General features: G+C 40.6%; 1 protein-coding gene across 3 annotated transcripts in view; it reads left to right on the forward strand.

The window, feature by feature from the left end:
• LOC134284327 (uncharacterized) overlaps positions 1-23,669 on the forward strand; it is a 161,736-nt gene that overhangs the window by 62,580 nt on the left and 75,487 nt on the right. The window contains exon 2 of one of the 3 annotated variants that reach the window (XR_009995759.1): positions 14,915-17,280. The exons of the other annotated variants lie outside the window; for them this stretch is intronic. The gene's annotated coding sequence lies outside the window, so the exon portion shown is untranslated. Of the gene's footprint in view, positions 1-14,914; positions 17,281-23,669 lie in introns of those variants that run through there. 3 annotated transcript variants of the gene reach the window in all.

A 23,669-nucleotide genomic window follows, 5' to 3' on the forward strand; every position in this document is an offset into this window, starting at 1 on the left:
CCCATATGTGCTCTAGGTCAGCGAGGTGACCACAAATCCACTAGAAAATTCCTCAAAGATTTTCTTTTTCAGAATTATTTCAGAATCTCTCTCATGGAATACCTCTTGCAATACTTCCCGAAGTTCCTTCAAAAACTTTCCCAAGAAATACTGAAAAAAGTCCACTAAGAACTCCCCCAGGAATTCCATCCATAATTTTGCCAGACTTGCTTCAAATAGGTTCTTCACAAATACATCAAGGGATTCTACAAAAGTTCTTCTAAGTATTTTTTCCTCTCTACTGTTGAGGAAATTTAAGTTACTGCGTCCAATAAGCTTGCATGATTTCCAGAATTACTATCAGTATCATCCAGGATGCTCTCTTAAAATTTTCTTCATTCTTACCTTTAGCTTAGATCTAAGCTTAGCTTAGCTCTTAGACTGACTGCACATGGATGCCTCTCCGGGATTGACCCGAACCAATTACAGTTGCATAATAAATCAACTGAATAATTGACTGGAAGTGCTCAACATTCTCACTGTGCACGCTTCAGAGGCTCTCTTTAACGGTACAATAACGGCACCGGCCACGCCCTTGCAGGCAGGTTGGGAGAGGGAAAGAATTCTAGTAGCAGCCCTTGTTGTGAAAGAGACCACGTTTACCGCTGTGACTCCAACAAAGGCTGCAGGATGTTTAATTTTCTTCATTCTACTTGAAAAATTTCCTCAAGTCTGAAATTTCACACGAATTCTTCCAGGAATTCCACCAAACATTCTCCTCAAACTACGCTGGACATTTCCTAGCCGACAAAATTTAGACTTTTTTCACGCACTTTGATCATTTGTTCCATTTGTATTTCTTCTTTCAGAATTCCTGTAACACGTACATTTTTTGAGAAAAATAAGGTTTTATTCACAAAATTTTATATTTTGATAGAAAATAAAATATTGTCTTCATAATTTTGATTTTTTTTTGTATCTGCTCATCATAACCAATATTTATATTCAATAGATTTTGATTCACTTATTCAGAATTTGACTTAAGAATTTCTGAAACACGTAACATTTTTTGGAAAAAAATGGGGGTTTATTTACAAAATTTCATATTTTCATAGAAAATAAACTATTGTCTTTATTATTTTTTTTTTTATCTGCTCATCTTATCCAATATTTGTATTCAATAGATTTTGATCTTGATATTTTATTTGCTATGAAATATGAAATTTTGTGAATCAAATCTTATTTTTCTCAAAAATTTTACGTGTTGCAGAAATTCTCAGGTCAGAATCTGAATCAGTGGATCAAAATCTTTTAAATAAAAATATTGGTCATGATAAACAGATAAAAAAATTAAAATTATAAAGGCAATATATTAGGTATTTCCCTTAAAAATATGAAATTTTGTGAATAAAATTCCATTTTTCTCAAAAATTGTATGTGTTACAGAAATTCTTAGGTCAGATTACGAATTAGTCAATCAAAATCTATTAAATGTAAATATTGGTTATGATAAGCAGGTAAAAAATAAAATTTTAAAGGCAATATTTTATTTTCCATGAATATATTAAATTTTGTGAATAAACCTCAATTTTTTTCAAAAATTTACATGTTACAGAAATTCTTAGGTCAAATTCTGAATCAGTGGATCAAAATCTATTGAACATAAATATTTATCATGATGCGCAGATAAACAATTTAAAATTATAAAGGCAATATAATATTTTCCTTGAAAATATGAAATTTTGTGAATAAAATTCCATTTTTCTCAAAAATTGTATGTGTTACAGAAATTCTTAGAACAGATTACGAATCAGTTAGATCAAAATCTATTAAATGTAAATATTGGTTATGATAAGCAGATAAAAAAAAAAAATAAAATTATAAAGGCAATATTTTATTTTCCATGAATATATTAAATTTTGTGAATAAACCTCCATTTTTTTCAAAAATTTTACGTGTTACAGAAATTTTTAGGTCAGATTCTGAATCAGTGGATCAAAATCTTTTTAAAAAAATAGTGGTTATGATGAGCAGATGAAAAATTCAAAATTATAAAGGTAATATATTATTGACCATGAAAGTATGAAATTTGTGAATAAAACCCTATTTTTTCTCAAAAACTGTACGTGTTACAGCAATCCCGAAGTCAAATTCGGAATCAGCGGGTGAAAATCCATCGGAAATGGTACAAGTGGTCAAATTGTGTGATCCACTGTCGACCAGTGAAATTCTTTTAGAAATTCCCAAAGGAATAATCCAGAAGTATTTTGCATAATTTCTCCAGTGATACTTCCAAGAACTTTTCTAGATATACCCTTATATTTTTTTTCCCTAATGTGCGGTTCCGTAGTCTTACCGCTAGTATGACGAAGCTCTCAGTCGCATCGTGCTGAGTAACGTGGGTTCAATTCCCGCCGCAGATGCATTGAACATGTTCGTGTCTTTTTAATGCACTCCTGAGATGTTTCTCTAGCACTTCCCACAGGTAAATCTTCAGCAAGTTCTCCACGCATCAGGCAGATTCGTAGGATTTCTGAAAGAAATTCAGATGATCACCTTATGTTAACAGTGGTATATGTTGAAGTGAATCATAGTGCTGAGCAGAAGAATAATTGAGCTCGAACCCTCTTGTAATACAGACCTTCAAGCAAGCAGGCATCAGTTCAGTTACGAGGTTCTTTCTACTGAACATAGAATAGAGTCTGATGGATGTTCTGTAGGAAATAGAAAACTACGTAGACTCTAAGGAGGTGGGGGTGTGTATTGGTATGGCCAAAGTCTATGATCCTTACAAATTTTAAAATGTTGAATGGACGAAAAGTGTACGGGGGACTGAGATGATCATACATGAATGTGCGTAGTTTATGAACAGCACCATATTAGATGTAAGGGAATGTCCATTAATTACGTTACGCTTTTAGGGGGTAGGGAGGGGGTGTTCAGTAAAGTGTGACAACCCATGCAAAAATTTCAGAGGTTTCATACAAAAAATGGGCAATTTTTGCGTGGCGTAATTCATAGACGCTCCCTTATTTTATACTACGTGAATCTGCGAACTTGAACATTTTTTAATTTCGAATGGCGAAACAACACACGCCCATCCAAAGTACTTGCGAACCACTGATCCCCTCCATCTCATCCATAATACAGTCGCCTTCGATTCAACCTGAGAGCACCTGCTCCGGCAAAGGAAGAGCGCACCTTTACCAGAGTTAGCTAGTTAGTTGGTCGTGACCTATCTGGCAGCAGCATATCGTGCTTTTGGTTGATGCTGGCTGCAGCGGCGATGCATTTGGGGCGTGTAAAACATTTATATTGCAACCCAAATAGAGAGACACACGTACCGGAAGCGATAGAGAAGGAGCCTTCTCGGTGACCTGGATGCTGCGCTGCACTGGCTGCTGGTGCTGGTGCGGGTGCGGTTCCATTCCATAACTCCTGCTTGATGACGCTGCTGTAACAAACAACAACGTTCTGCTGGTTGGTTGCAACAGACGGAAGGTGTTTTCATGGTGCGTTTACTGATGTTGTTGCTGTAGCATCTAGACTACCAGTTATCGTTGTCATCGTTTGTCGGATGGAATGGAATACACACGGAACGAGTATATGGATTCGCTCGTTGCGGTACCCACAGGACGGGAAGGGATTAAAATTAAATTAATTATACGGAAACTAACAACCGCAGGGCTTCCGTTTGCATTGGGACATAAATTCGAGCTTGCTGGTAGAGAAGTATGTACTGAGGAATCTGCACCGGCTGCCTGGAACCATCCGCAAAGTCAGATCTGTAGTAAATTCAATTTACTTCCACTCGAGAAGAGAAATGGTAAAACCGATCAATCAGAAATATCCCTCAGTCGCCATAATTTCCCAGCTTAAAGGAGAGCAGGATTCCAGACGCCAGGAATTCTCGCTTTTCTCCAGCGGCAAACGCCACACCGCACCGCACCGCATTGGGTTCTGGCGCTGAAATGGGAATTAAGTCTAAATGATAATGACAAGCTCTATAACTACACTTACTCATAGCGAAGCGGCGGGAGAGAATGAGCAATATGCACTCTGACTGACTGGGTTCCCGAATGAGTGGCTCGATGAGGAGAGCAATAATTGAAACCGGAGTGACTCTCCCGGCGTCGCCGCAACCGCCGCTGCCCAGTTCAGTTGCGTCGCCGCCCGTCCGGTTGTTGGGTGATAATCCCTTAGGTGGAAATGACAGGATGAAAATTGCAATTGCAATTACAGCTGCCGGCAGCGTTTTGTGGGAACGGCAATGAAGTGACGACGACGACGACGATAGAAGCCTTGCCAATTGAGAGGAGCACTTTCTGGATTATGAGAGCGTTATGCAATGTGTAGTTAGGTTTGACATGACCTAGAGGAAAATGGTAACAAGGGTAGTAAATGTTACATTAGATGTATCTGAAAAAAAAATAGAAAGTTCATTTGCCTTTTTTGACTGATTGGATTTACGATAGCACATCCTTCGTAGATTCGGCCAGATATTTTTTCGGGAAATAATCCACGGATTCTTTCAGGGATTTTCTCAGAATATCATTAGGAATATCTCAACAATTTTATTTCAGAAATTCGTTAGAGAACCCTGCAGAATTTCCATCAGGAACTCATGAAGGAATTTCATAAACCGTACGAGAGTTCCTGAAGGACGTTCTGCAGGAATTCTTTAACGAATTCATGTAAAAATCTCGATGATAGGTTTCTAAAACCTTATAAGAAATAAGTGAGTGCTTTAGCTCACTGACTAATTCATATACTGACTGATTCACACTCTTACTCCCACACTTACAAACCGACTCTCTTGCAACTCATTCACTCACTAACATTCTAACTCACTAACTTACTAATTCACTACATTACTCGCTAATTCACTCACTCTCTGATTTACTCACTAAACCACTCATTCACTAACTGACCAATTCACTTACTCATTAACTCTCAAATTCATCAACATACTAACTCGCCACCAAATCACTTATTTTTCCTACTCACTTACTCACTATCTCATTAAGGCGAAACTGGAAACATTTCCTCATTTTTCAGGTTTTAGATTTTTTATTAAATAACGAAGCAATATTTTCAAAATCGGATTTCGTGCACATGTAGAGTATGGATCAAGGTATCTCCTGAATTTTTTCCTGGTGGAAAAAGTATTACATTTTTCCAGAAACCAAAAATGTTCCATTTCCAAACAAAAACCAAAAAATGAGGAAATGGATCCAGTTTCGCCTTTACTCAATCATACAACTTTCAGAAAGTAGATATCGCATACTGAAAAATCCACTAACTCACAACGTATCTCATTTTCTCACCAACTCAATCATATCATACGGCGCCATTTTACTCTAAATATCATCAACAGTTTCATAAAATTTGAACATATCATTCCGTCCCATGCTGTTTAACACCTCAGTAATAACATCCCAACCAACTCACAATCGCATATGCTGTTGGATAAGATGCTAATGTAGAGGCAATAAGCGTACATTTCACACACGCTTAAATAAAAGCATATACGCATATGGCCTCCACTTAAGCATCTTATTCCACATTATATACGACTTCATGTTGGCTGAGGTCTTTCCACATTTCAATTGAAAATCCCATTCCAGGTCTTCCGTACTCCCAGTCTATTTAGCAATTTCATCAATTTTGGCACTTCCGTACCACACAATGTACTGTCTTCATTATCACACAGCGACAGCATCAAATAACTGATCTAGCCACACAGCGGAGCCTCATTTTAGCCGCCTCGCTCATTTAGTGCACACAATAATCATGGCCAGGAGCGCTAGCTAATGATGAAAGGCATCCTCGCATCCCACCCCCGCTCCACAGAAACAGTCCACATGGCTTTGATTTGAAAAGGAGCCTATTGTAACGGGACGGGACGTCGACGAGGACAACGCCAAAGGCAGCTAAATTGTCTCCTCTGTTGTGTTTACCGGTAAATATTTGCCCAATGTTGCTTGCTTTCGGTCTCTTTCTGTCTTCCTTTCCTATGAGTATGACTGTGTGTTTCTGTGTAAGTGTGTGTGTGCGTGTACTCAATGCCCACTTTGACTAAAATGTCGGTGATGTTGTTGTTTTTGTTGTTGATAAATACTCCGTCGTCCTTGATGGTGATGTTAATGACGGTGATGCTGCTACTACCTAATGTAGTTGACGATTTGCAGGGAGTTTATGACACAATTTTCATCAACGAAAATGGAATGGTATGTGGGGGAATGCTGAGTGTAAAAACAGTGAGTATGGGAGGCTTGGCTAACTTCATACCCATTAAGCTTTAGAGCTTTAGATTAGAGCAAATCGGAGGCAAGATTGGTTGATAGATTTTGAGTAGTTTGTTGTTAGGTTAGGGACAACATGAAATGCTAGGATAAACGTGCTAAATACACCTTTAATTGCTGCATTTGGTGTACTTTCGGAGCATTTGTGTTTTTTTTTTTCTAAGAATAGATGACAATCCACGGATGTGGAAATTTATTGACTCATTCTACTGAACATTAGTTCTGTAATATAATATAACAGCCATTGCACAGAAAACCGGTATAGTGAAACTCCGAATGTTGTGATACTTGGTGGGTTTGTAGTTCATCGAAAAGAATTAGATCTGGGCATGGTGGTCTAGTGGCTACCGCTTCTGATTCATATGCAGAAGGTCCTAGGTTCAATCCTTTCTTTGTCTTTATCTCTTTCTCTTCTCTACTTATACAGCTCATGTATATTTATAAGTTCATAGCCATAGCTAGAACAGAAACGGGCTGAAAAAGCCGTTTCCCTTTCTTACAACTTTCCAAGCACAGTGTCAATCTACCAGATAACGTCTACAAGTTATGCAATCAAGCGAACTGTGCCGCAATACCTTCAGCATAATAAATACACCAAACTATCACCTTAGGCCTGTCATTCACGCACCAATGTGTGAACCCTTTGCCAACTATACCGTACAAATATTCCGAAATCCGCATGAATTTGTGCAGACACAGAGGTATATTCGGTCTGCTGTGAAAACTAACAATTACAATCAACACTTCCTTTTCCTCACATTGACCTGCAACCTAATGTGGCAGGCTCCATAGTCGCCTAAAAATTGAAGATCATTAACACTTACACACTGAAGATGCCTGCTTAGTGCCCGGCAGATATCTCATTGGTTCCTTGCGTGAGTGTAGCTGGTCTGACGATACTGGAGTAGCATCTTGAGTAGCATCCACGGTCGGTCAATCAAGTTCAAGTTCAAGCTCATGCTCATCGAAAACAATTTGATCGGCATTTTTTATTTCGTTATCAGAGTGACTAATTACGAGATAGGGTGGTCCAAAAAATCTATGTTTTCAAAACTAAAAATTAAAAAAATAAAAATCATAGCTTAATACAACCTCTCGGATGTCCAGAAATTTCTTCTTAGGTTTCTGCAGAAGTTCCTCCAAAAGTTTTGTGGGGTTCCATCAGCAGTTCTTTCTGAGCTTTTTTTTTTTCAAAAAGTCCCTTCTAGCTTTCCTCTAGGAAATCATTCTGGGATTACGCACCGAAGCCTGCATGGCCCGATAAAAGCTCAACGTGTTTCTTGGATTCGACCAGGAATTTCTCCAGGATTTCTTCTGGGATCCCTTCAAAACTTCTTTCAGGGATTTCAGCAGAAGTTCCATCTGGAACTGGATATCAAGAATTCCTTCAGAGAATTCTTCAAAAGTTCTTTTTGGTTATCTTATAGAACTTTCTTTTGGAAACCTCCAAGAGTTTCTTCTGAAAATTCTCCAAGAGTTCTTTCAGAAGATGTTCTGGAACTACTTGTTGAAACCAGAGAGTAAAAAATTCGAAGATTTAAAGTGAAGATTGACATTCTCATTTTTTCATTCGTGTTTGGCCACATTCATTGTCAGTTGAATGCCTCTCTTTTTTATTCAATTCTCTGACATGAATATTTTTTCGCATGTCGTAAAATGCCCAATTTCTGATAACGGACGCACAATCCGACTTAATGGACAAATAGAGAGCATAATTAATATTCTAATTAACTACTATACACAAGTTTTGAGGTAATTGGAAGTATAATCGGGATTTACGGCCCAGTTTTATTTCTCAGTGAAAATTGTCAGTGACAGAAAAATGAATGAATAGGTGAAAAAATTCATTCACCTAAATGAATTTTATTTTGATTCCTCAGTTGAGAATCTTCAAAATTCACGTTGAATTTCACTCATTGAAAATGAAAATTTTAAACTCTGGTTGAAACCCTCCTGAAATTTATTGGGGAAATTTCCCAGGAGTCCTATTTGGGAAAACTTTAAAAGTTTCTTCTGACAAATGTTGTTTCTGGTAATAATTGTGGATTTTCTTCTAGGAATCTGTTGTCAGTTCTTTTTGGGAATCTTTCAGATATTACTTTTGGAAATGCTTCAGTGGTTCTTTGAAAAATCCACAGAAGGGAATTTTGTAAAGGTCCCAATACTAAACTTTTCTAGGAATTTTTGAAGGATTTTTTGGAAAAATGTCAAGGAATACATAGAGGAATATTGAGAAACCTACATGAGGCATTCGTAGAGGATTCTCCTGGAAAAATTCTTAGAGGAATTCCCAGATGGAATTTCGGGTGGAATACCTTGAAGGCGTTCTAGCAATTCCTGGATTGAACGACAGATGAAGTTTCTAAATTAAACTGTAGAAGGGGGTTTCTGGAACAAATCCCATAAGGAATTGAGGTAGCAATCTTTAGCTGTTACTTTACTTTGTATTCAAGTCAAAAAGTCAAAAGTCAAAAGTCAAAAAGTCAAAAAGTCAACAAGCTGAATTATGAATTTATCTTCGAATGTGCACGGAGCTTAGCAGAGCAGTCGACGAAATTAACATATTGTGTTTATATGGAGCATTAAAAAAAAAGCTATAATGTTTAAGAAAAGCCTTAATTACAACGAAAGCCTGAATGTTGTTGATGTAATCGTAAAACGAGTCTTCATGATTATTTTATGAGAAAAAAATGCAGAGAAATTAGAAGGAAATATGTTCCAGAAATATAACAGCAATTTTGGAAGCCAGGGGTTTTCAGATCTTTTGTATCGCGGTGCACTTCTTGAATACAAGTTTCATGGGGGGTCGGCTGAATACATGATCATGACAAACCCGAAAACCCAGCGTCAAGCAACTATAAAAACGTAGCGGTATCCCTATAACCTCCCTGAAGAAGGCCCAAACCAAGGATCGAAACGTCGGTTGAAATAGTATCACCCCGCTTATAATTTTCCCTGACCGAGAAGCCCACCATAAGAGGGGTAACTCTGTCAATTCGTGGGTTGTTCTCACAATCATAAAATGTCATAATGACTATAACTATGGCAACGGCGACCAGGAGGCGTTTAAAGAGGAGAGTTGCAGAGGTGTTTCTGGGGATCCCAAGGGGATTCAGTGGGATACCAGGAGTTCTCAGGAGCATTTTAGGGGACATTAAAGGCATTTCAGTGGGTACCAGGGGGTACGACGAGGAGGCATTCAAGGGGATCTCAATGGCTTCTCAGAGGGTCTCAAGGGGTTCCAGGAGACTTCATGGCCGTGCGGATAGCGGCACCAGTCGTTTAGGCGTATTGTGAGTGCCACGGAGTTAGGGTTAGGATCAATCGAAAAATCCTCCAATGGTCCACTGGGTATTCCGTGTAGTCCGTTGCCTAATGTTAGTCAGTCTGTGCAACCTTTAATTGAAGACGGTGTAGTGTACTAAAAAAACTTCTGCGGAATCTCAGACTGCTCTGTAAGAATGGAACTGAACAAATATATGGTCAGTCAAATCACATCAAACTGAAAAGCACTTCCCCATACCAGCCGATCCAAAGACTCGTAACGATAAACCCGAAGAAAAGCCAACAACTATTAGGTCTCAACAAAAGGGATCTCAACATCTACACCGGTCTAATAACGGGACACTGCCCCTGCAGATATCATCTACAAAAGATCGGAGCAATCCAAACCTTAAAATGTTGCTTCTGTGATGAGGAGAGAGAGACATCAAAACATATCCTCTGCTATTGCAGTGCACTCACCCAACAACGTAGGTTCAAAGTTCTCAGCAAGCCCTTCTTAGGACCTACTGACATATGGATCCTAGCCCCCAAGGACGTTGTTGGCTTCATAAAGCTACTCTCGCCAGAAGGGGGAATCACATACTGTAACTCAGGATCTCTATTCATCAATAATATATGGTCTTGAGTTCAGTCGATACTAAGGTATCTCAGTGACAAACATGTTACTGAGATAGCTTGCGTATCTCACAGCAAAAGGGTATATCACAAAAGTTCTAAAATCTGGACGCAGTGATCTTCACCCGACAAACGAGAAAGGAAGCTCCATGGAGTCTCAGAGGGGCTTCAGAGGGTCTCCGTTCTTGGGGGACGCAATTGCGTCTTAGGGGGTGTCAGGGACGTTTCAGGGAATCCAAGGGGGTTTCAGTTGAGTAACTTGAGGTCTCAAGAACATTTTAAGGGTTTCCAGGGGATCTTTGGAACGCTTTAGTTGGTCTCAGAAGCGTTCCATGGATTCTCAGGGGTATTTTAGTAGATCCAAAGGGTCTTTGAAGCATTTCAGGAGATCCCAGCGAGTACCTGGAAGTCTCAGGAGGTTTCAGGCAGTGAACCGTGCAGAACTTTTTACCACTGTCATCGTAATGCTTTTACCGTCATAGCCGATGCTGTAAACTACTGTGACACACTACATTCTTGCTATATTCGATACATGAATTGAATATTGTTTGCCTTGAATACCGCATGTGGCACCCTGATTCTAGCACAAATCAAGATGATAAGTATAAATATCAAGATGTGAGTATGAAATGCCTATTTCGCAATGTAGACCTGGAGTTCCATTATTTCCAAAAACTGCGGAAAAGTCATGTGGATAACTGAAGAACCAAGAATGTGGGTTTCTTGATTTTCGGAGCCAGTTCCAGGGACGTTTTCGGGGACCTGGGGGAAGGGTAGATCGACGGCATTGCAGAGAGCTACAGATAATTCTTGACGGGTTTTAAAGGCATACAGGTGCGTTTTCGGTGGTTTCGAAATGTCTCCCACCCGTGTGGGTTGTAGAGGGTTTTCAGAGGAATTTCAGGAAGTTTCAGAAGACAATTTTTAATCGAAACCTCCATAATCCCATTGAAATGCAGTTGAAATCCTCGTAATCAATTTGAAATGCTCATGAACTCCTGGAACTCCCTCAAGTTCCTTCAAGTTGATACGACTATGACCTAAAATGCCTCTAAAAGCCCCTGGAACCTCAGTATTCCCATTGAAACGCCCTTGAAACCATCATTATCAATATGAATTGTGTTGACCCCTTGGAACGTAATTAAAAGGTTCCAGAAACTCCCTGGAACGCACCTACAGGAGATAGACAAAATAACCAGGACAGGCAAAATTTTCACTTTTCCAAAAATTCTCAAATAGGGTATCGCGCCACTTGGGCGGTGGCTTCTATATTCGTCTGTTTTCCACTATAACTCAGTCAATTTTAAACAAATTGACTTGAAATGTTGTACACGGGTAGATACTATACCTATCTCACCACATTCCAAAAGTTGTGTCAATTGGTTCAAATTTGACTGAGTTATAGTGGAAACAGACGAATATAGAAGCCACCGCCCAAGTAGCGCGATTCCCTAGTTGTAACTTTTTGAAAAGTGCATCAAAAAATCTAAAAATTAGACTGTTAGTTGATCATCTAATTGTGTATCAGTGATCCAAATTTGGGAAAAATCGGGCTATTCTACATGAAGTAAGAAAGTTTCTAGAAAAAAAAAATCATAATTATCCGATAGCCATCTTTGAACTGTTCTATCTCCAGATTGAATGAACCAAATGCAATGAAATTTTGAGCATTCATGACTTTTATGATAAGCTTTGAAAAACTTTTGACATAACCTAAAACTGTTAACACGAAAATAGCGTTTAGATTATTTTTTCTGACTTTTTCTGATATAACACCAAATTATCGAAAATTTCAAGATCGCTTTAAAATTCGAGATGGTTATTATAGTTTTTTTTAATTCCCTCTTATTGACTCTAATATAAATATGTTTTAAAAGAAAGAAACAAAATAATCGGTAATAAATTTAAAAAATAATAGGAAACATCTTAAAATTAGACCAATTTACTAATAAAATCATAAAATAAATGAAATCGCTGTAACGTTTTTTCTTATTGATAATTTAAAATTAAGTTAACTTTTTTCAAAGGTCATTATATGAGTCATAAACGTTCAAAATTTCATTGCATTCAGTTCATTGAAATTCGCCAAATTTTCTGAATTTCTGATAAAAACATAAAACCAGGGTACCTCTTTGGTTCCGAGACCTGGAACACGTAAAAAAAACTAATATAGTTGCACATATGTTGCGCAACAACACAATTTGGCCCATTTAACGTAATTTTTCTGTAAACTAGAATTCAATAGCTTTCAAACAAAAAAAAAAGAAGTATAAAATCGGTCAACTGGTTCGAAAATTATGATTTTTTGATTTTTTTTAGTTTTTTAGAACCACCCTGTCTGAAAATTGGTCACCCTAATGACGAATTAAAAATACGGGTCTAATAATTTTTGATGAACTACGAACCCACCAGGTTTCACGACAATCGGAGTTGCACTATATCGTTTTTCAATGGAATGGCTGTATTTTGACAAGTATCATGAAATTTCAAAATGTCTTCGTCCCAAAAAGAGATATGCCAAATAGGCTCCCAGGAATATATAAAAGTGTAGGGATGTTCAAAAATAAAAATTAGAAAAATCAAAACCAAAATTCACAATATTGAGAATTAAAAAGAATTATCTTCTAAAACAGGTTCGAATCGATTTTAGATAACGAAAACGATTTGGGTATTAGAGGGTTAAACAATATCTGGTATTTTTTTTTAACTTATGCTATCCTTCTCAGATAATAACTGTCATTAATATGGTACTGATTTCATTTTAATTACCAATACAAATTGCAAATAATCTTTCAACCACCTTCATTTCCAGTTTCCCGCGAATCCACTCAAAACTAAAAGGTGTTACCCAATGCTCTGAAATATTCAGGCATTTCGTGATTGCAAAATCTCATCAAGTCACACCTGTTGTTGTACCCTGAAGCTGCGACGACCGGTGCGATTCCATCCTAGAAGGGCTATCTCGTTTCCAAGACGAGCCAAAGGATCTATTGCTGTGCAGCTGGAAGCAAGTATCACGCCAAGTCGTTACTATTACATCCATATATAAGCAGCAGCCAGCAGCGCCTTACGAACGAAGCTTGCAGCAGCAGGAGATGAGCTTTTCCACGGAATCATAAATTATGGGCATCCCGGCCCGGTCCGGACTCCGGAGCCAAGCCAAGTCGAAACACTAGAGCTGCTGGATGGTTGGCTGGCTGGTCTCCTCCTCTGAAAGCTAGACGTCAATTACGAGGAAACTACTTACGAGTGGGGATTTCCCGCGCTGTTGACAATTGCGGCAATGTAACGATATTGCAAGGTAAACATTTGAAATTCTATGCAAACGTTTACCTATGTAGACTGACTAAAGGACTACGGCACCGAACAGCCGGTATGGGAGTAGCAGGGCTTCTGCATGCAATGATGACCTACTTGGCGGTTATGCAATACGCTTCTGTGCAACTGTCTGTGATAAGGTTTGCTGTGCCAGGATGTGTGATGCAGCACGCTTTCGTAAGCGTAAATTAATTCTATGGTGCTTGGGGCAGTGGTTCTCAAATGCGCGTTAAGGTGGATTACGATTGATTATTATTATCACTTTATTATAGAGATTTTCAGCCCTCGGCATTGCAGCCACGTTCATTGGAACATTCAATGCTCACAAAGTAATATTAAAAAAGATCGAATACAACTCAACATTCACTACGATACGTTTCCTCTTTCTTTCTGATGAGAAACCCATATGTTTGCCCCATTCCTCCTACTCGAAGCCAAAAAGTTTCGCAGGCCAGGCAAAACTTCTTAAGGAAGGGTATGGGTTACATATCATCAGCGTCGAAAAGTTTTCCAATAATTATTAATTAACCGAACCCGGGAAAGGATGGATGGCTGGAGGCGGTCCAGAAAGGCGGGATTACATCACTACCAGATCTTGACGAAAAAGTTACAAGGGCTGGTATGTGTGTATAAATTTAATAATGGCTGAGCAGCCTGAGGAAAAGGTAATGAAGTTATTGGGGTATAGAACAACGAAATAAAAAAAATATATAAAAAATATCGAAAATAATACATTAAAAAACGAAAACCAAAAAACATTTGCAAAAATTATATGAGTTTAACAACCCAAAAGATTAAAAATACAATAATAAAATCATATCATATGAATTGATACAAAGGAACTTAGAATGAATATCTACAGCTTTATGTGCGCTGGCAATTTTTCAAAAATTTTAAATATCTAGAGAAATTTTGAGAAAAATATAAAAATTTGAACTTGATATGTAAAGAAAAAGTAAATGGGCAAATCTTTGCCTCATTACCTGCCGAACATTTCGCAAAGTGAGCTTCTGTAACAGTCAAGAAATAATTCAGAAGAAAGTTCATTAAAGACTGTGAAGTCAATCAGTCAACCCGACCTGTTAAGTGAATCCTCCACCTCGGGATTATGTTTTATTAGCACTTATCCAGCAAATATAATCCTTAGCGGGATCTATGATATGCGAAAACCGAGACGCCAAGGAAAAAGAACCACTCGAACCCAAGCTCACATAATCCAATTAACTTGGTGCGGCTCGCTTCTTCCCTAGCATTTGCTGTTGACTGACTGCAACAGCAGTACCACCAGCAGCAGCCAGCGACCCAGCCATGAACAATCCATTTACAAAGTTGTGCCAATATTGTTTTACTTCCGTGGAAGATGCTCTCGTCTCGAAGATTGATCGATTTTTTTCTTCTCTTTTCCATTACAGGTCTCTGTGTCTCTCTCACTGAGCGCTCCACGTAGGGAATCGAATGGATGCGCAATGGAAAAGCGTTGAACCAGGATGGATAACTGCATTTGCTCGAATGAGGATGCTTCCCCTTCGAATAATATTATTTGCGGTTGAAGTTTCCAGTCAGAAAATACTGAAGTAAAGAAACGTTCGGTGCTCCGTGGTCCCATGGTTGCAAACTCCTGAATGTTACCTTCAGAAGAAAAAGAAAAAAGAAACTATGATCGAATAGATTTCTAGTCGGTTTATTTTATCGATATTTTCCCACAGTCTGGAGCTGGAGCGTTCATCAGACAAATGGAGCAATCCTCTAGACGGGAGTTTCAATTTTCGTAATTGAATTCTGCGTTTAGGAATAGAAGCCGAACACACTGGGGAAAAAATGTGAAAGTGTGTCCTTTCACAGTAAAAGCGGACGTTGACGTAGGGCTATTGCTAAAAACTGAATTCGCCAAGAATCCTTAGAACAGGATTCTCCAAGAATGCAAAGAACAGATCTCGCCAAGAATCTCCAAGGATTCTCCAAGTCTTTTAGAAACAGGGTTCTTCAAGAATCGTGAAAACAGGTTCCTAGAATCATAAGGACAGGATTCTCCGAGAATCCAAAGGACAGAATTCTCCAACAATCCTGCAGGATTCTTCAATAATCCTGGATCAGGATTCTGCAAAATTCGTTGGAACGAAATTCTCCAAGAATCCAGAGAACAGGATTCTCCAAGAATCCTGAGAACACGATTCTCAAAGAAGCCTGAGAACAGGATTCTCCAAGAATCCTGAGAACAGGATTCTCAAAGTATCCTGAGAACAGGTTTCTCCTAGAATCCTGAGAACAAGATTCTCCAAGAATCCTGAGAACAGGATTCTCCAAGAATACTGAGATCAGGATTCTGCAAGAATACTGAGAACAGGATTCTGCAAGAATCCTGAGAACAGGATTCTGCAAGAAGGACCTGACGACAGGATTCTGCAAGAATCCTGAGAACAGGATTCTCCAAGAATCCTGAGAACAGGATTCTCAAAGAATCCTGAGAACAGAATTCTCCAAGAATCCTGAGAACAGAATTCTTTTGGAGTCCCGGGAGCAGGATTCTTCTAGAATTCTGGGAAAAGATTTTTTCGAAAGCCTGAGGACAGAATTTTCCAAGAATGCTGCGAACAGGATTCTCCAAGAATCCTGAAAACAGGATTCTTCAAGAATATTGAAAACAGGATTCTTCAAGAAGTCTGAAAACAGGATTCTTCAAGAATCCTGAAAACAGGATTCTCCAAGAATCCTGAAAACAGAATTCTCTTGGAGTCCCGGGAGCAGGATTCTGCTAGAATCCTGGGAAAAGATTTTTTCTGAATCCTGAGGACAGGATTCTCCAAGAATCCTGAGGTAGAGAATTCTGAGGTCAAGGTTCTCCTAGAAGAATCCTGAGGACAGAATTCTCCTGGAATACTGATTACAGGATTCTCCAAGAATCCCGAGAACATAATTCTCAAGGAATCCTGGGAAAAGGATTCTCCTAGAATCATGAGGACAGAATTCTCCAAGAACCCTGAGGATAGGATTCTCCAAGAATCCTGAGAACAGGTTATTGCAAGAATCCTGAGAACATGTTCTTCTTCTTCTTCTTCTCTGTGGCTCTACGTACCCACTGGGACTTGGCTTGCCTCGCTTTAACTTAGTGTTCTTTGAACACTTCCACAGTTATTAATTGAAGGGCTGCCATTGCATGAATTGGTATGTTGTGAGGCAAGGACAATAATACACTATGCCCAGGGAGTCGAGAAAATTTTCTCGACCGGAACAGGAATCGAACCCGCCGTCTCCGAATTGGCGATCCCAAGCCTTAACCACTAGGCTTACTGAAGAATTCTGAGAAAAGGATTCTCCAAGAATCCTGGGAACAGGATTCTCCTACAATCCCGGGAGCAGGATTGTACCAGCATCCTGAGAACAGAATTCTCTTAGAATTCTGGAACCAGGATTCATCTGAAAACAGGATTCTCCTAGAATCCTGAGGACAGGATTCTCCTAGAATTTTGAGGACAGATTTTTTCTTGAATCCTGAGGACAGGATTATCCTGGACTCCTGAGGCCAAGATTTCTCAGAATGCTGAATTCAGGATTCTTTGAGATTCCTGAAGTCAAGATTCTCAGAGAACCCTGAAGCCAGCATTCTGAAAAAAAAAACTGAGGACAGGAGTCTCCTAGAATCCTGAGGACAGGATTCCCATAGAATCCTGAGGACAGGATTCTCCTAGAATCCTGAGGACAGGACTCTCCTAGAATCCTGAGGACAGGATTCCCATAGAATCCTGAGGACAGGATTCTCCTAGAATCCTGAGGACAGGATCCTCCTAGAATCCTGAGGACAGGATTCTCCAAGAATCCTGAGGACAGGATTCTCCTTTAATCCTGAGGACAGGATTCTCCTAGAATCCTGAGGACAGGATTCTCCTAGAATCCTGAGGACAGGATTCTCCTAGAATCCTGAGGACAGGATTCTCCTAGAATCCTGAGGACAGGATTCTCCTAGAATCCTGAGGACAGGATTCTCCTAGAATCCTGAGGGCAGGATTCTCCTAGAATCCTGAGGACAGGATTCTCCTAGAATCCTGAGGACAGGATTCTCCTAGAATCCTGAGGACAGGATTCTCCTAGAATCCTGAGGACAGGATTCTCCTAGAATCCTGAGGACAGGATTCTCCTAAAATCCTGAGGACAGGATTCTCCTAGAATCCTGAGGACAGGATTCTCCTAGAATCCTGAGGACAGGATTCTCCTAGAATCCTGAGGACAGGATTCTCCTAGAATCCTGAGGACAGGATTCTCCTAGAATCCTGAGGACAGGATTCTCCTAGAATCCTGAGGGCAGGATTCTCCTAGAATCCTGAGGACAGGATTGTCCTAGAATCCTGAGGACAGGATTCTCCAAGAATCCTGAGGACAGGATTCTCCATGAATCCTGAGGACAGGATTCTCCTAGAATCCTGAGAACAGGATTCTCCTAGAATCCTGAGGACAGGATTCTCCTAAAATCCTGAGGACAGGATTCTCCTAAAATCCTGAGGACAGGATTCTCCTAGAATCCTGAGGACAGGATTCTCCTAGAATCCTGAGGACAGGATTCTCCTAGAATCCTGAGGACAGGATTCTCCTAGAATCCTGAGGACAGGATTCTCCTAGAATCCTGAGGACAGGATTCTCCTAGAATCCTGAGGACAGGATTCTCCTTGAATCCTGAGGACAGGATTCTCCTAGAATCCTGAGGACAGGTTTAACCTGGAATCCTCCTACAATCCTGACGACAGGATTCTCCAAGAATCCTGAGAACAGAATGCTTCAAGAATCCTGGGAATAGGACTTTACAAGTATCCTGAGACCAGGGTTTTCCAAGAATCATGGGAACAGTTTTCACCAAGAATCTTGGGTACAGGATTGTTCAAGAGTCATGGGATAAGGAGTTTCCAAGAATCCTGGGAACAGGATTCTTTCAGATCACGGAAGACAAGATTCTCCAAGAACCCTGAGTATACTATTCTCCAGGAATCCTGACGACAGGATTCACCAAGAACCCTGAGAACAGGATTCTCCAATAATCCTAAGAACAGATTCTCCCAGAATCTTGAGAATATGATTCTCCCCGTATCCTGTGAACAAGATTTTTTCAGAATCTGAAGAACAGGATTCTCCAAAAACTCCGGGAGCAGGACTCTCCAATTATCCTGGGAACAGGATTCTCCAAGAATCCGGGGAACAGGATTCTCCAAGAATCCGGGGAACAGGATTCTCCAAGAATCCTAGGAACAGGATTCTCCAAGAATCCTGGGAACAGGATTCTCCAAGAATCCTGGGAACAGGATTCTCCAAGAATCCTGGGAACAGGATTCTCCAAGAATCCTGGGAACAGGATTCTCCAAGAATCCTGGGAACAGGATTCTCCAAGAATCCTGGGAACAGGATTCTCCAAGAATCCTGGGAACAGGATTCTCCAAGAATCCTGGGAACAGGATTCTCCAAGAATCCTGGGAACAGGATTCTCCAAGAATCCTGGGAACAGGATTCTGCAAGAATCCTGGGAACAGGATTCTCCAAGAATCCTGGGAACAGGATTCTCCAAGAATCCTGGGAACAGGATTCTCCAAGAATCCTGGGAACAGGATTCTCCAAGAATCCTGGGAACAGGATTCTCCAAGAATCCTGGGAACAGGATTCTCCAAGAATCCTGGGAACAGGATTCTCCAAGAATCCTGGGAACAGGATTCTCCAAGAATCCTGGGAACAGGATTCTCCAAGAATCCTGGGAACAGGATTCTCCAAGAATCCTGGGAACAGGATTCTCCAAGAATCCTGGGAACAGGATTCTCCAAGAATCCTGGGAACAGGATTCTCCAAGAATCCTGGGAACAGGATTCTCCAAGAATCCTGGGAACAGGATTCTCCAAGAATCCTGGGAACAGGATTCTCCAAGAATCCTGGGAACAGGATTCTCCAAGAATCCTGGGAACAGGATTCTCCAAGAATCCTGGGAACAGGATTCTCCAAGAATCCTGGGAACAGGATTCTCCAAGAATCCTGGGAACAGGATTCTCCAAGAATCCTGGGAACAGGATTCTCCAAGAATCCTGGGAACAGGATTCTCCAAGAATCCTGGGAACAGGATTCTCCAAGAATCCTGGGAACAGGATTCTCCAAGAATCCTGGGAACAGGATTCTCCAAGAATCCTGGGAACAGGATTCTCCAAGAATCCTGGGAACAGGATTCTCCAAGAATCCTGGGAACAGGATTCTCCAAGAATCCTGGGAACAGGATTCTCCAAGAATCCTGGGAACAGGATTCTCTAAGAATCCTGGGAACAGGATTCTCTAAGAATCCTGGGAACAGGATTCTCCAAGAATCCTGGGCACAGGATTCTCCAAGAATCCTGGGCACAGGATTCTCCAAGAATCCTGGGCACAGGATTCTCCAAGAATCCTGGGCACAGGATTCTCCAAGAATCCTGGGAACAGGATTCTCCAAGAATCCTGGGAACAGGATTCTCCTAGAATCCTGGGAACAGTATTCTCCAAGAATCCTGGGAACAGGATTCTCCAAGAATCCTGGGAACAGGATTCTCCAAGAATCCTGGGAACAGGATTCTCCAAGAATCCTGGGAACAGGATTCACCAAGAATCCTGGGAACAGGATTCTCTAAGAATCCTGAGAACAGGATTCTCCAAGAATCCTGGGCACAGGATTCTCCAAGAATCCTGGGCACAGGATTCTCCAAGAATCCTGGGCACAGGATTCTCCAAGAATCCTGGGCACAGGATTCTTCAAGAATCCTGGGAACAGGATTCTTCAAGAATCCTGGAAACAGGATTCTCCAAGAATCCTGGGAACAGGATTCTCCAAGAATCCTGGGAACAGGATTCTCCAATCCTGGGCACAGGATTCTCCAATCCTGGGCACAGGATTCTCCAAGAATCCTGGGCACAGGATTCTCCAAGAATCCTGGGAACAGGATTCTCCAAGAATCCTGGGAACAGGATTCTCCAAGAATCCTGGGAACAGGATTCTCCAAGAATCCTGGGAACAGGATTCTCCAAGAATCCTGGGAACAGGATTCTCCAAGAATCCTGGGCACAGGATTCTCCAAGAATCCTGGGAACAGGATTCTCCAAGATTCCTGGGAACAGGATTCTCCAAGAATCCTGGGAACAGGATTCTACAAGAATCCTGAGAACAGGATTCTCCAAGAATCCTGAGAACAGGATTCTCCAAGAATCCTGGGAACAAGATTCTCCAAGAATCCTGAGAACAGGATTCTCCAAGAATCCTGAGAACAGGATTCTCCAAGAATCCTGAGAACAGGATTCTCCAAGGATCCTGAGAACAGGATTCTCCAAGAATCCTGAGAACAGGATTCTCCAAGAATCCTGAGAACAGGATTCTCCAAGAATCCTGAGAACAGGATTCTCCAAGAATCCTGAGAACAGGATTCTCCAAGAATCCTGAGAACAGGATTCTCCAAGAATCCTGAGAACAGGATTCTCCAAGAATCCTGAGAACAGGATTCTCCAAGAATCCTGAGAACAGGATTCTCCAAGAATCCTGAGAACAGGATTCTCCAAGAATCCTGAGAACAGGATTCTCCAAGAATCCTGAGAACAGGATTCTCCAAGAATCCTGAGAACAGGATTCTCCAAGAATCCTGAGAACAGGATTCTCCAAGAATCCTGAGAACAGGATTCTCCAAGAATCCTGAGAACAGGATTCTCCAAGAATCCTGAGAACAGGATTCTCCAAGAATCCTGAGAACAGGATTCTCCAAGAATCCTGAGAACAGGATTCTCAAAGAAACCTGAGAACAGGATTCTTCAAGAATCCTGAGAACAGGATTCTCCAAGAATCCTGAGAACAGGATTCTCCAAGAATCCTGAGAACAGGATTCTCCAAGAATCCTGAGAACAGGATTCTCCAAGAATCCTGAGAACAGGATTCTCCAAGAATCCTGGGCACAGGATTCTCCAAGAATCCTGAGAACAGGATTCTCCAAGAATCCTGAGAACAGGATTCTCCAAGAATCCTGAGAACAGGATTCTCCAAGAATCCTGAGAACAGGATTCTCCAAGAATCCTGAGAACAGGATTCTCCAAGACTTCTGAGAACAGGATTTTCCAAGAATCCTGAGAACAGGATTCTCAAAGAATTCGGAGAATGGTATTCTCCAAGAATCCTGAAAGCAGGCTTCTTTATGAATCCTGAGATCAGGGTTTTCCAAAAATCCTGAGATCAGAATTATCCTAGAATTTTGAACCCGGGATTCTCAAAGAATCCAGAGACCATGATTAACCCTAAATGGGATACCTTCATGGCTTCAGTTTCGTCACCTCGCTGAGTGTGTTCCATCAAAGACGAACTCTGAAAGGCGCCTGGGGTCCTATGGACCCCAGGTATCCCTTTTAGGGTTAAGAATCTTGAGACCACGATTCTCGAAGAATTTTAAGCTAGGATTCTTCAAGATATCTGAGACCAGGATTGTCCAAGAATCCTTAGGCCAGGGTTCTCTGAGAATCCTGAGCCCAGGATTTTCCTAAAATCCTGAGGCCAGTATTCTCCAAGAATCATGTGAGAAGGATTCTTGAGGAGTCCTGGAAACAGGCGTCTCCAATAATCCTGGGAACAGGATTCTCTAAGCATCATGTGGACAGAATTCTCCAAGAATCCTGTGGACAGGACTCTCCAAGAATCCTGTGGACAGGATTCTCCAAGAACCCTGTGGGCAGGATTCTTCAAGAATCGCGGGAACATGATTCTTCAAGAATCATGAAACCAAGATTCTTCAAGAATCATGAAACCAAGATTCTTCAAGAATCATGGAACCAGCATTCTCCAAGAATCCTCAAACCATGATTCTTCATGAATCCTGAAATCAGGATTCTCCAAGAATCCTGAGACAAGATATCTCCAAGTATAACTTGATGATTTTGTGGCTATATCGGTCTATTTCTACTCATAGTATAAGGGAGTAGAGATCAAAGTGGATAATGAAATGATAGATATGATAGAATTCGCTAGGTAGCGAACAAGTGTGAAAATTTTTATAGAAGGTGAAATTAGGCAAGTAGTTAGTTCAATACATGGCCTACTTGCCTAATTTCACCTTCTATAAAAATTTTCACACTTGTTCGCTACCTAGCGAATTCTATCATATCTATCATTTCATTATCCACTTTGATCTCTACTCCCTTATACTATGAGTAGAAAGAGACCGATATAGCCACAAAATCATCAAGTTATTAATAGAATACGGTCGATAAATCAGCATATGATATCTCCAAGAATCGTGAGGCCAGGATTCCTCACGAATGCTGAGGCCAGGAATCTCCAAGAATCTTGAGAAAGGATTCTCCAAGAATCTTGAGAAGGGATTTCTTACGAATCCTGGGAGCAGCTTTCTATATAAATCCTGAGAGCAGGATTTTCCAAAAATGCCTGGAGCCGGAATCTAGAGAAAAGCGTAGTCCTACTCCAATAAATATGAATCAATCGTTCAACCGAACCCCGCTCTGAGCTGGCACGTATCGCCCCATTTTTTTTTCTCAAAACTAAGTAAAAACTGTAGCAAGGATTCACTTCCGGTTGATTGGAGCTGAAATGCAATTGAAAGCCATCCTTCTTCTGGCACCTTCCGTTCGTTGTTGTGTGTTGGTTGGTTGGTTGCAGCATTGCCTTCGAAGAAAGTTGTGCAACAAATTGCTTTCTTTCCAGATTTTTTTTTTACTTTCCCTTCGGCACCTCGAAGAATAATTGAAACCAATTGAGCATTGGCCGGCGTTCGTATTTACTGTAATTAATTCACTTTGTGTTTTTCCCGCTGGGAATTGTGATTCCATTTAATTGAATTTTCTGATTTTTTTCACCCCGAGCCGCCAATGTTTTTCCCGGGGTAATTATGAACTTGAACGCAGACCAGTTGCCAACAATATACCGTCAGAGCCAACTCCCAAACCAACAGCCAATGGATCCCATAAAAATCCTAATCAGTGCCAGGATGATCGTTCCCAATTGCGCTCATTAGCCCACTGTCGTTGTCGTCGCCGTGGTCACCGCCATCGTAGCGTCACCGTGCTAACAAAGCGAGAATCAAAACCGAAATCCTTGGTAATCGGACCCTGAAGGATACCAAGTAACCCACACAAGTGGCAACCAATCCAGCCAGCCAGTCAGTGTCGTAGTGGTGGTCTGGTTCTTTTAGA

This window comes from Aedes albopictus, chromosome 3 (genome assembly GCF_035046485.1).
Source record: "Aedes albopictus strain Foshan chromosome 3, AalbF5, whole genome shotgun sequence".
Classification (NCBI taxonomy): Eukaryota; Metazoa; Arthropoda; class Insecta; order Diptera; family Culicidae; genus Aedes; species Aedes albopictus.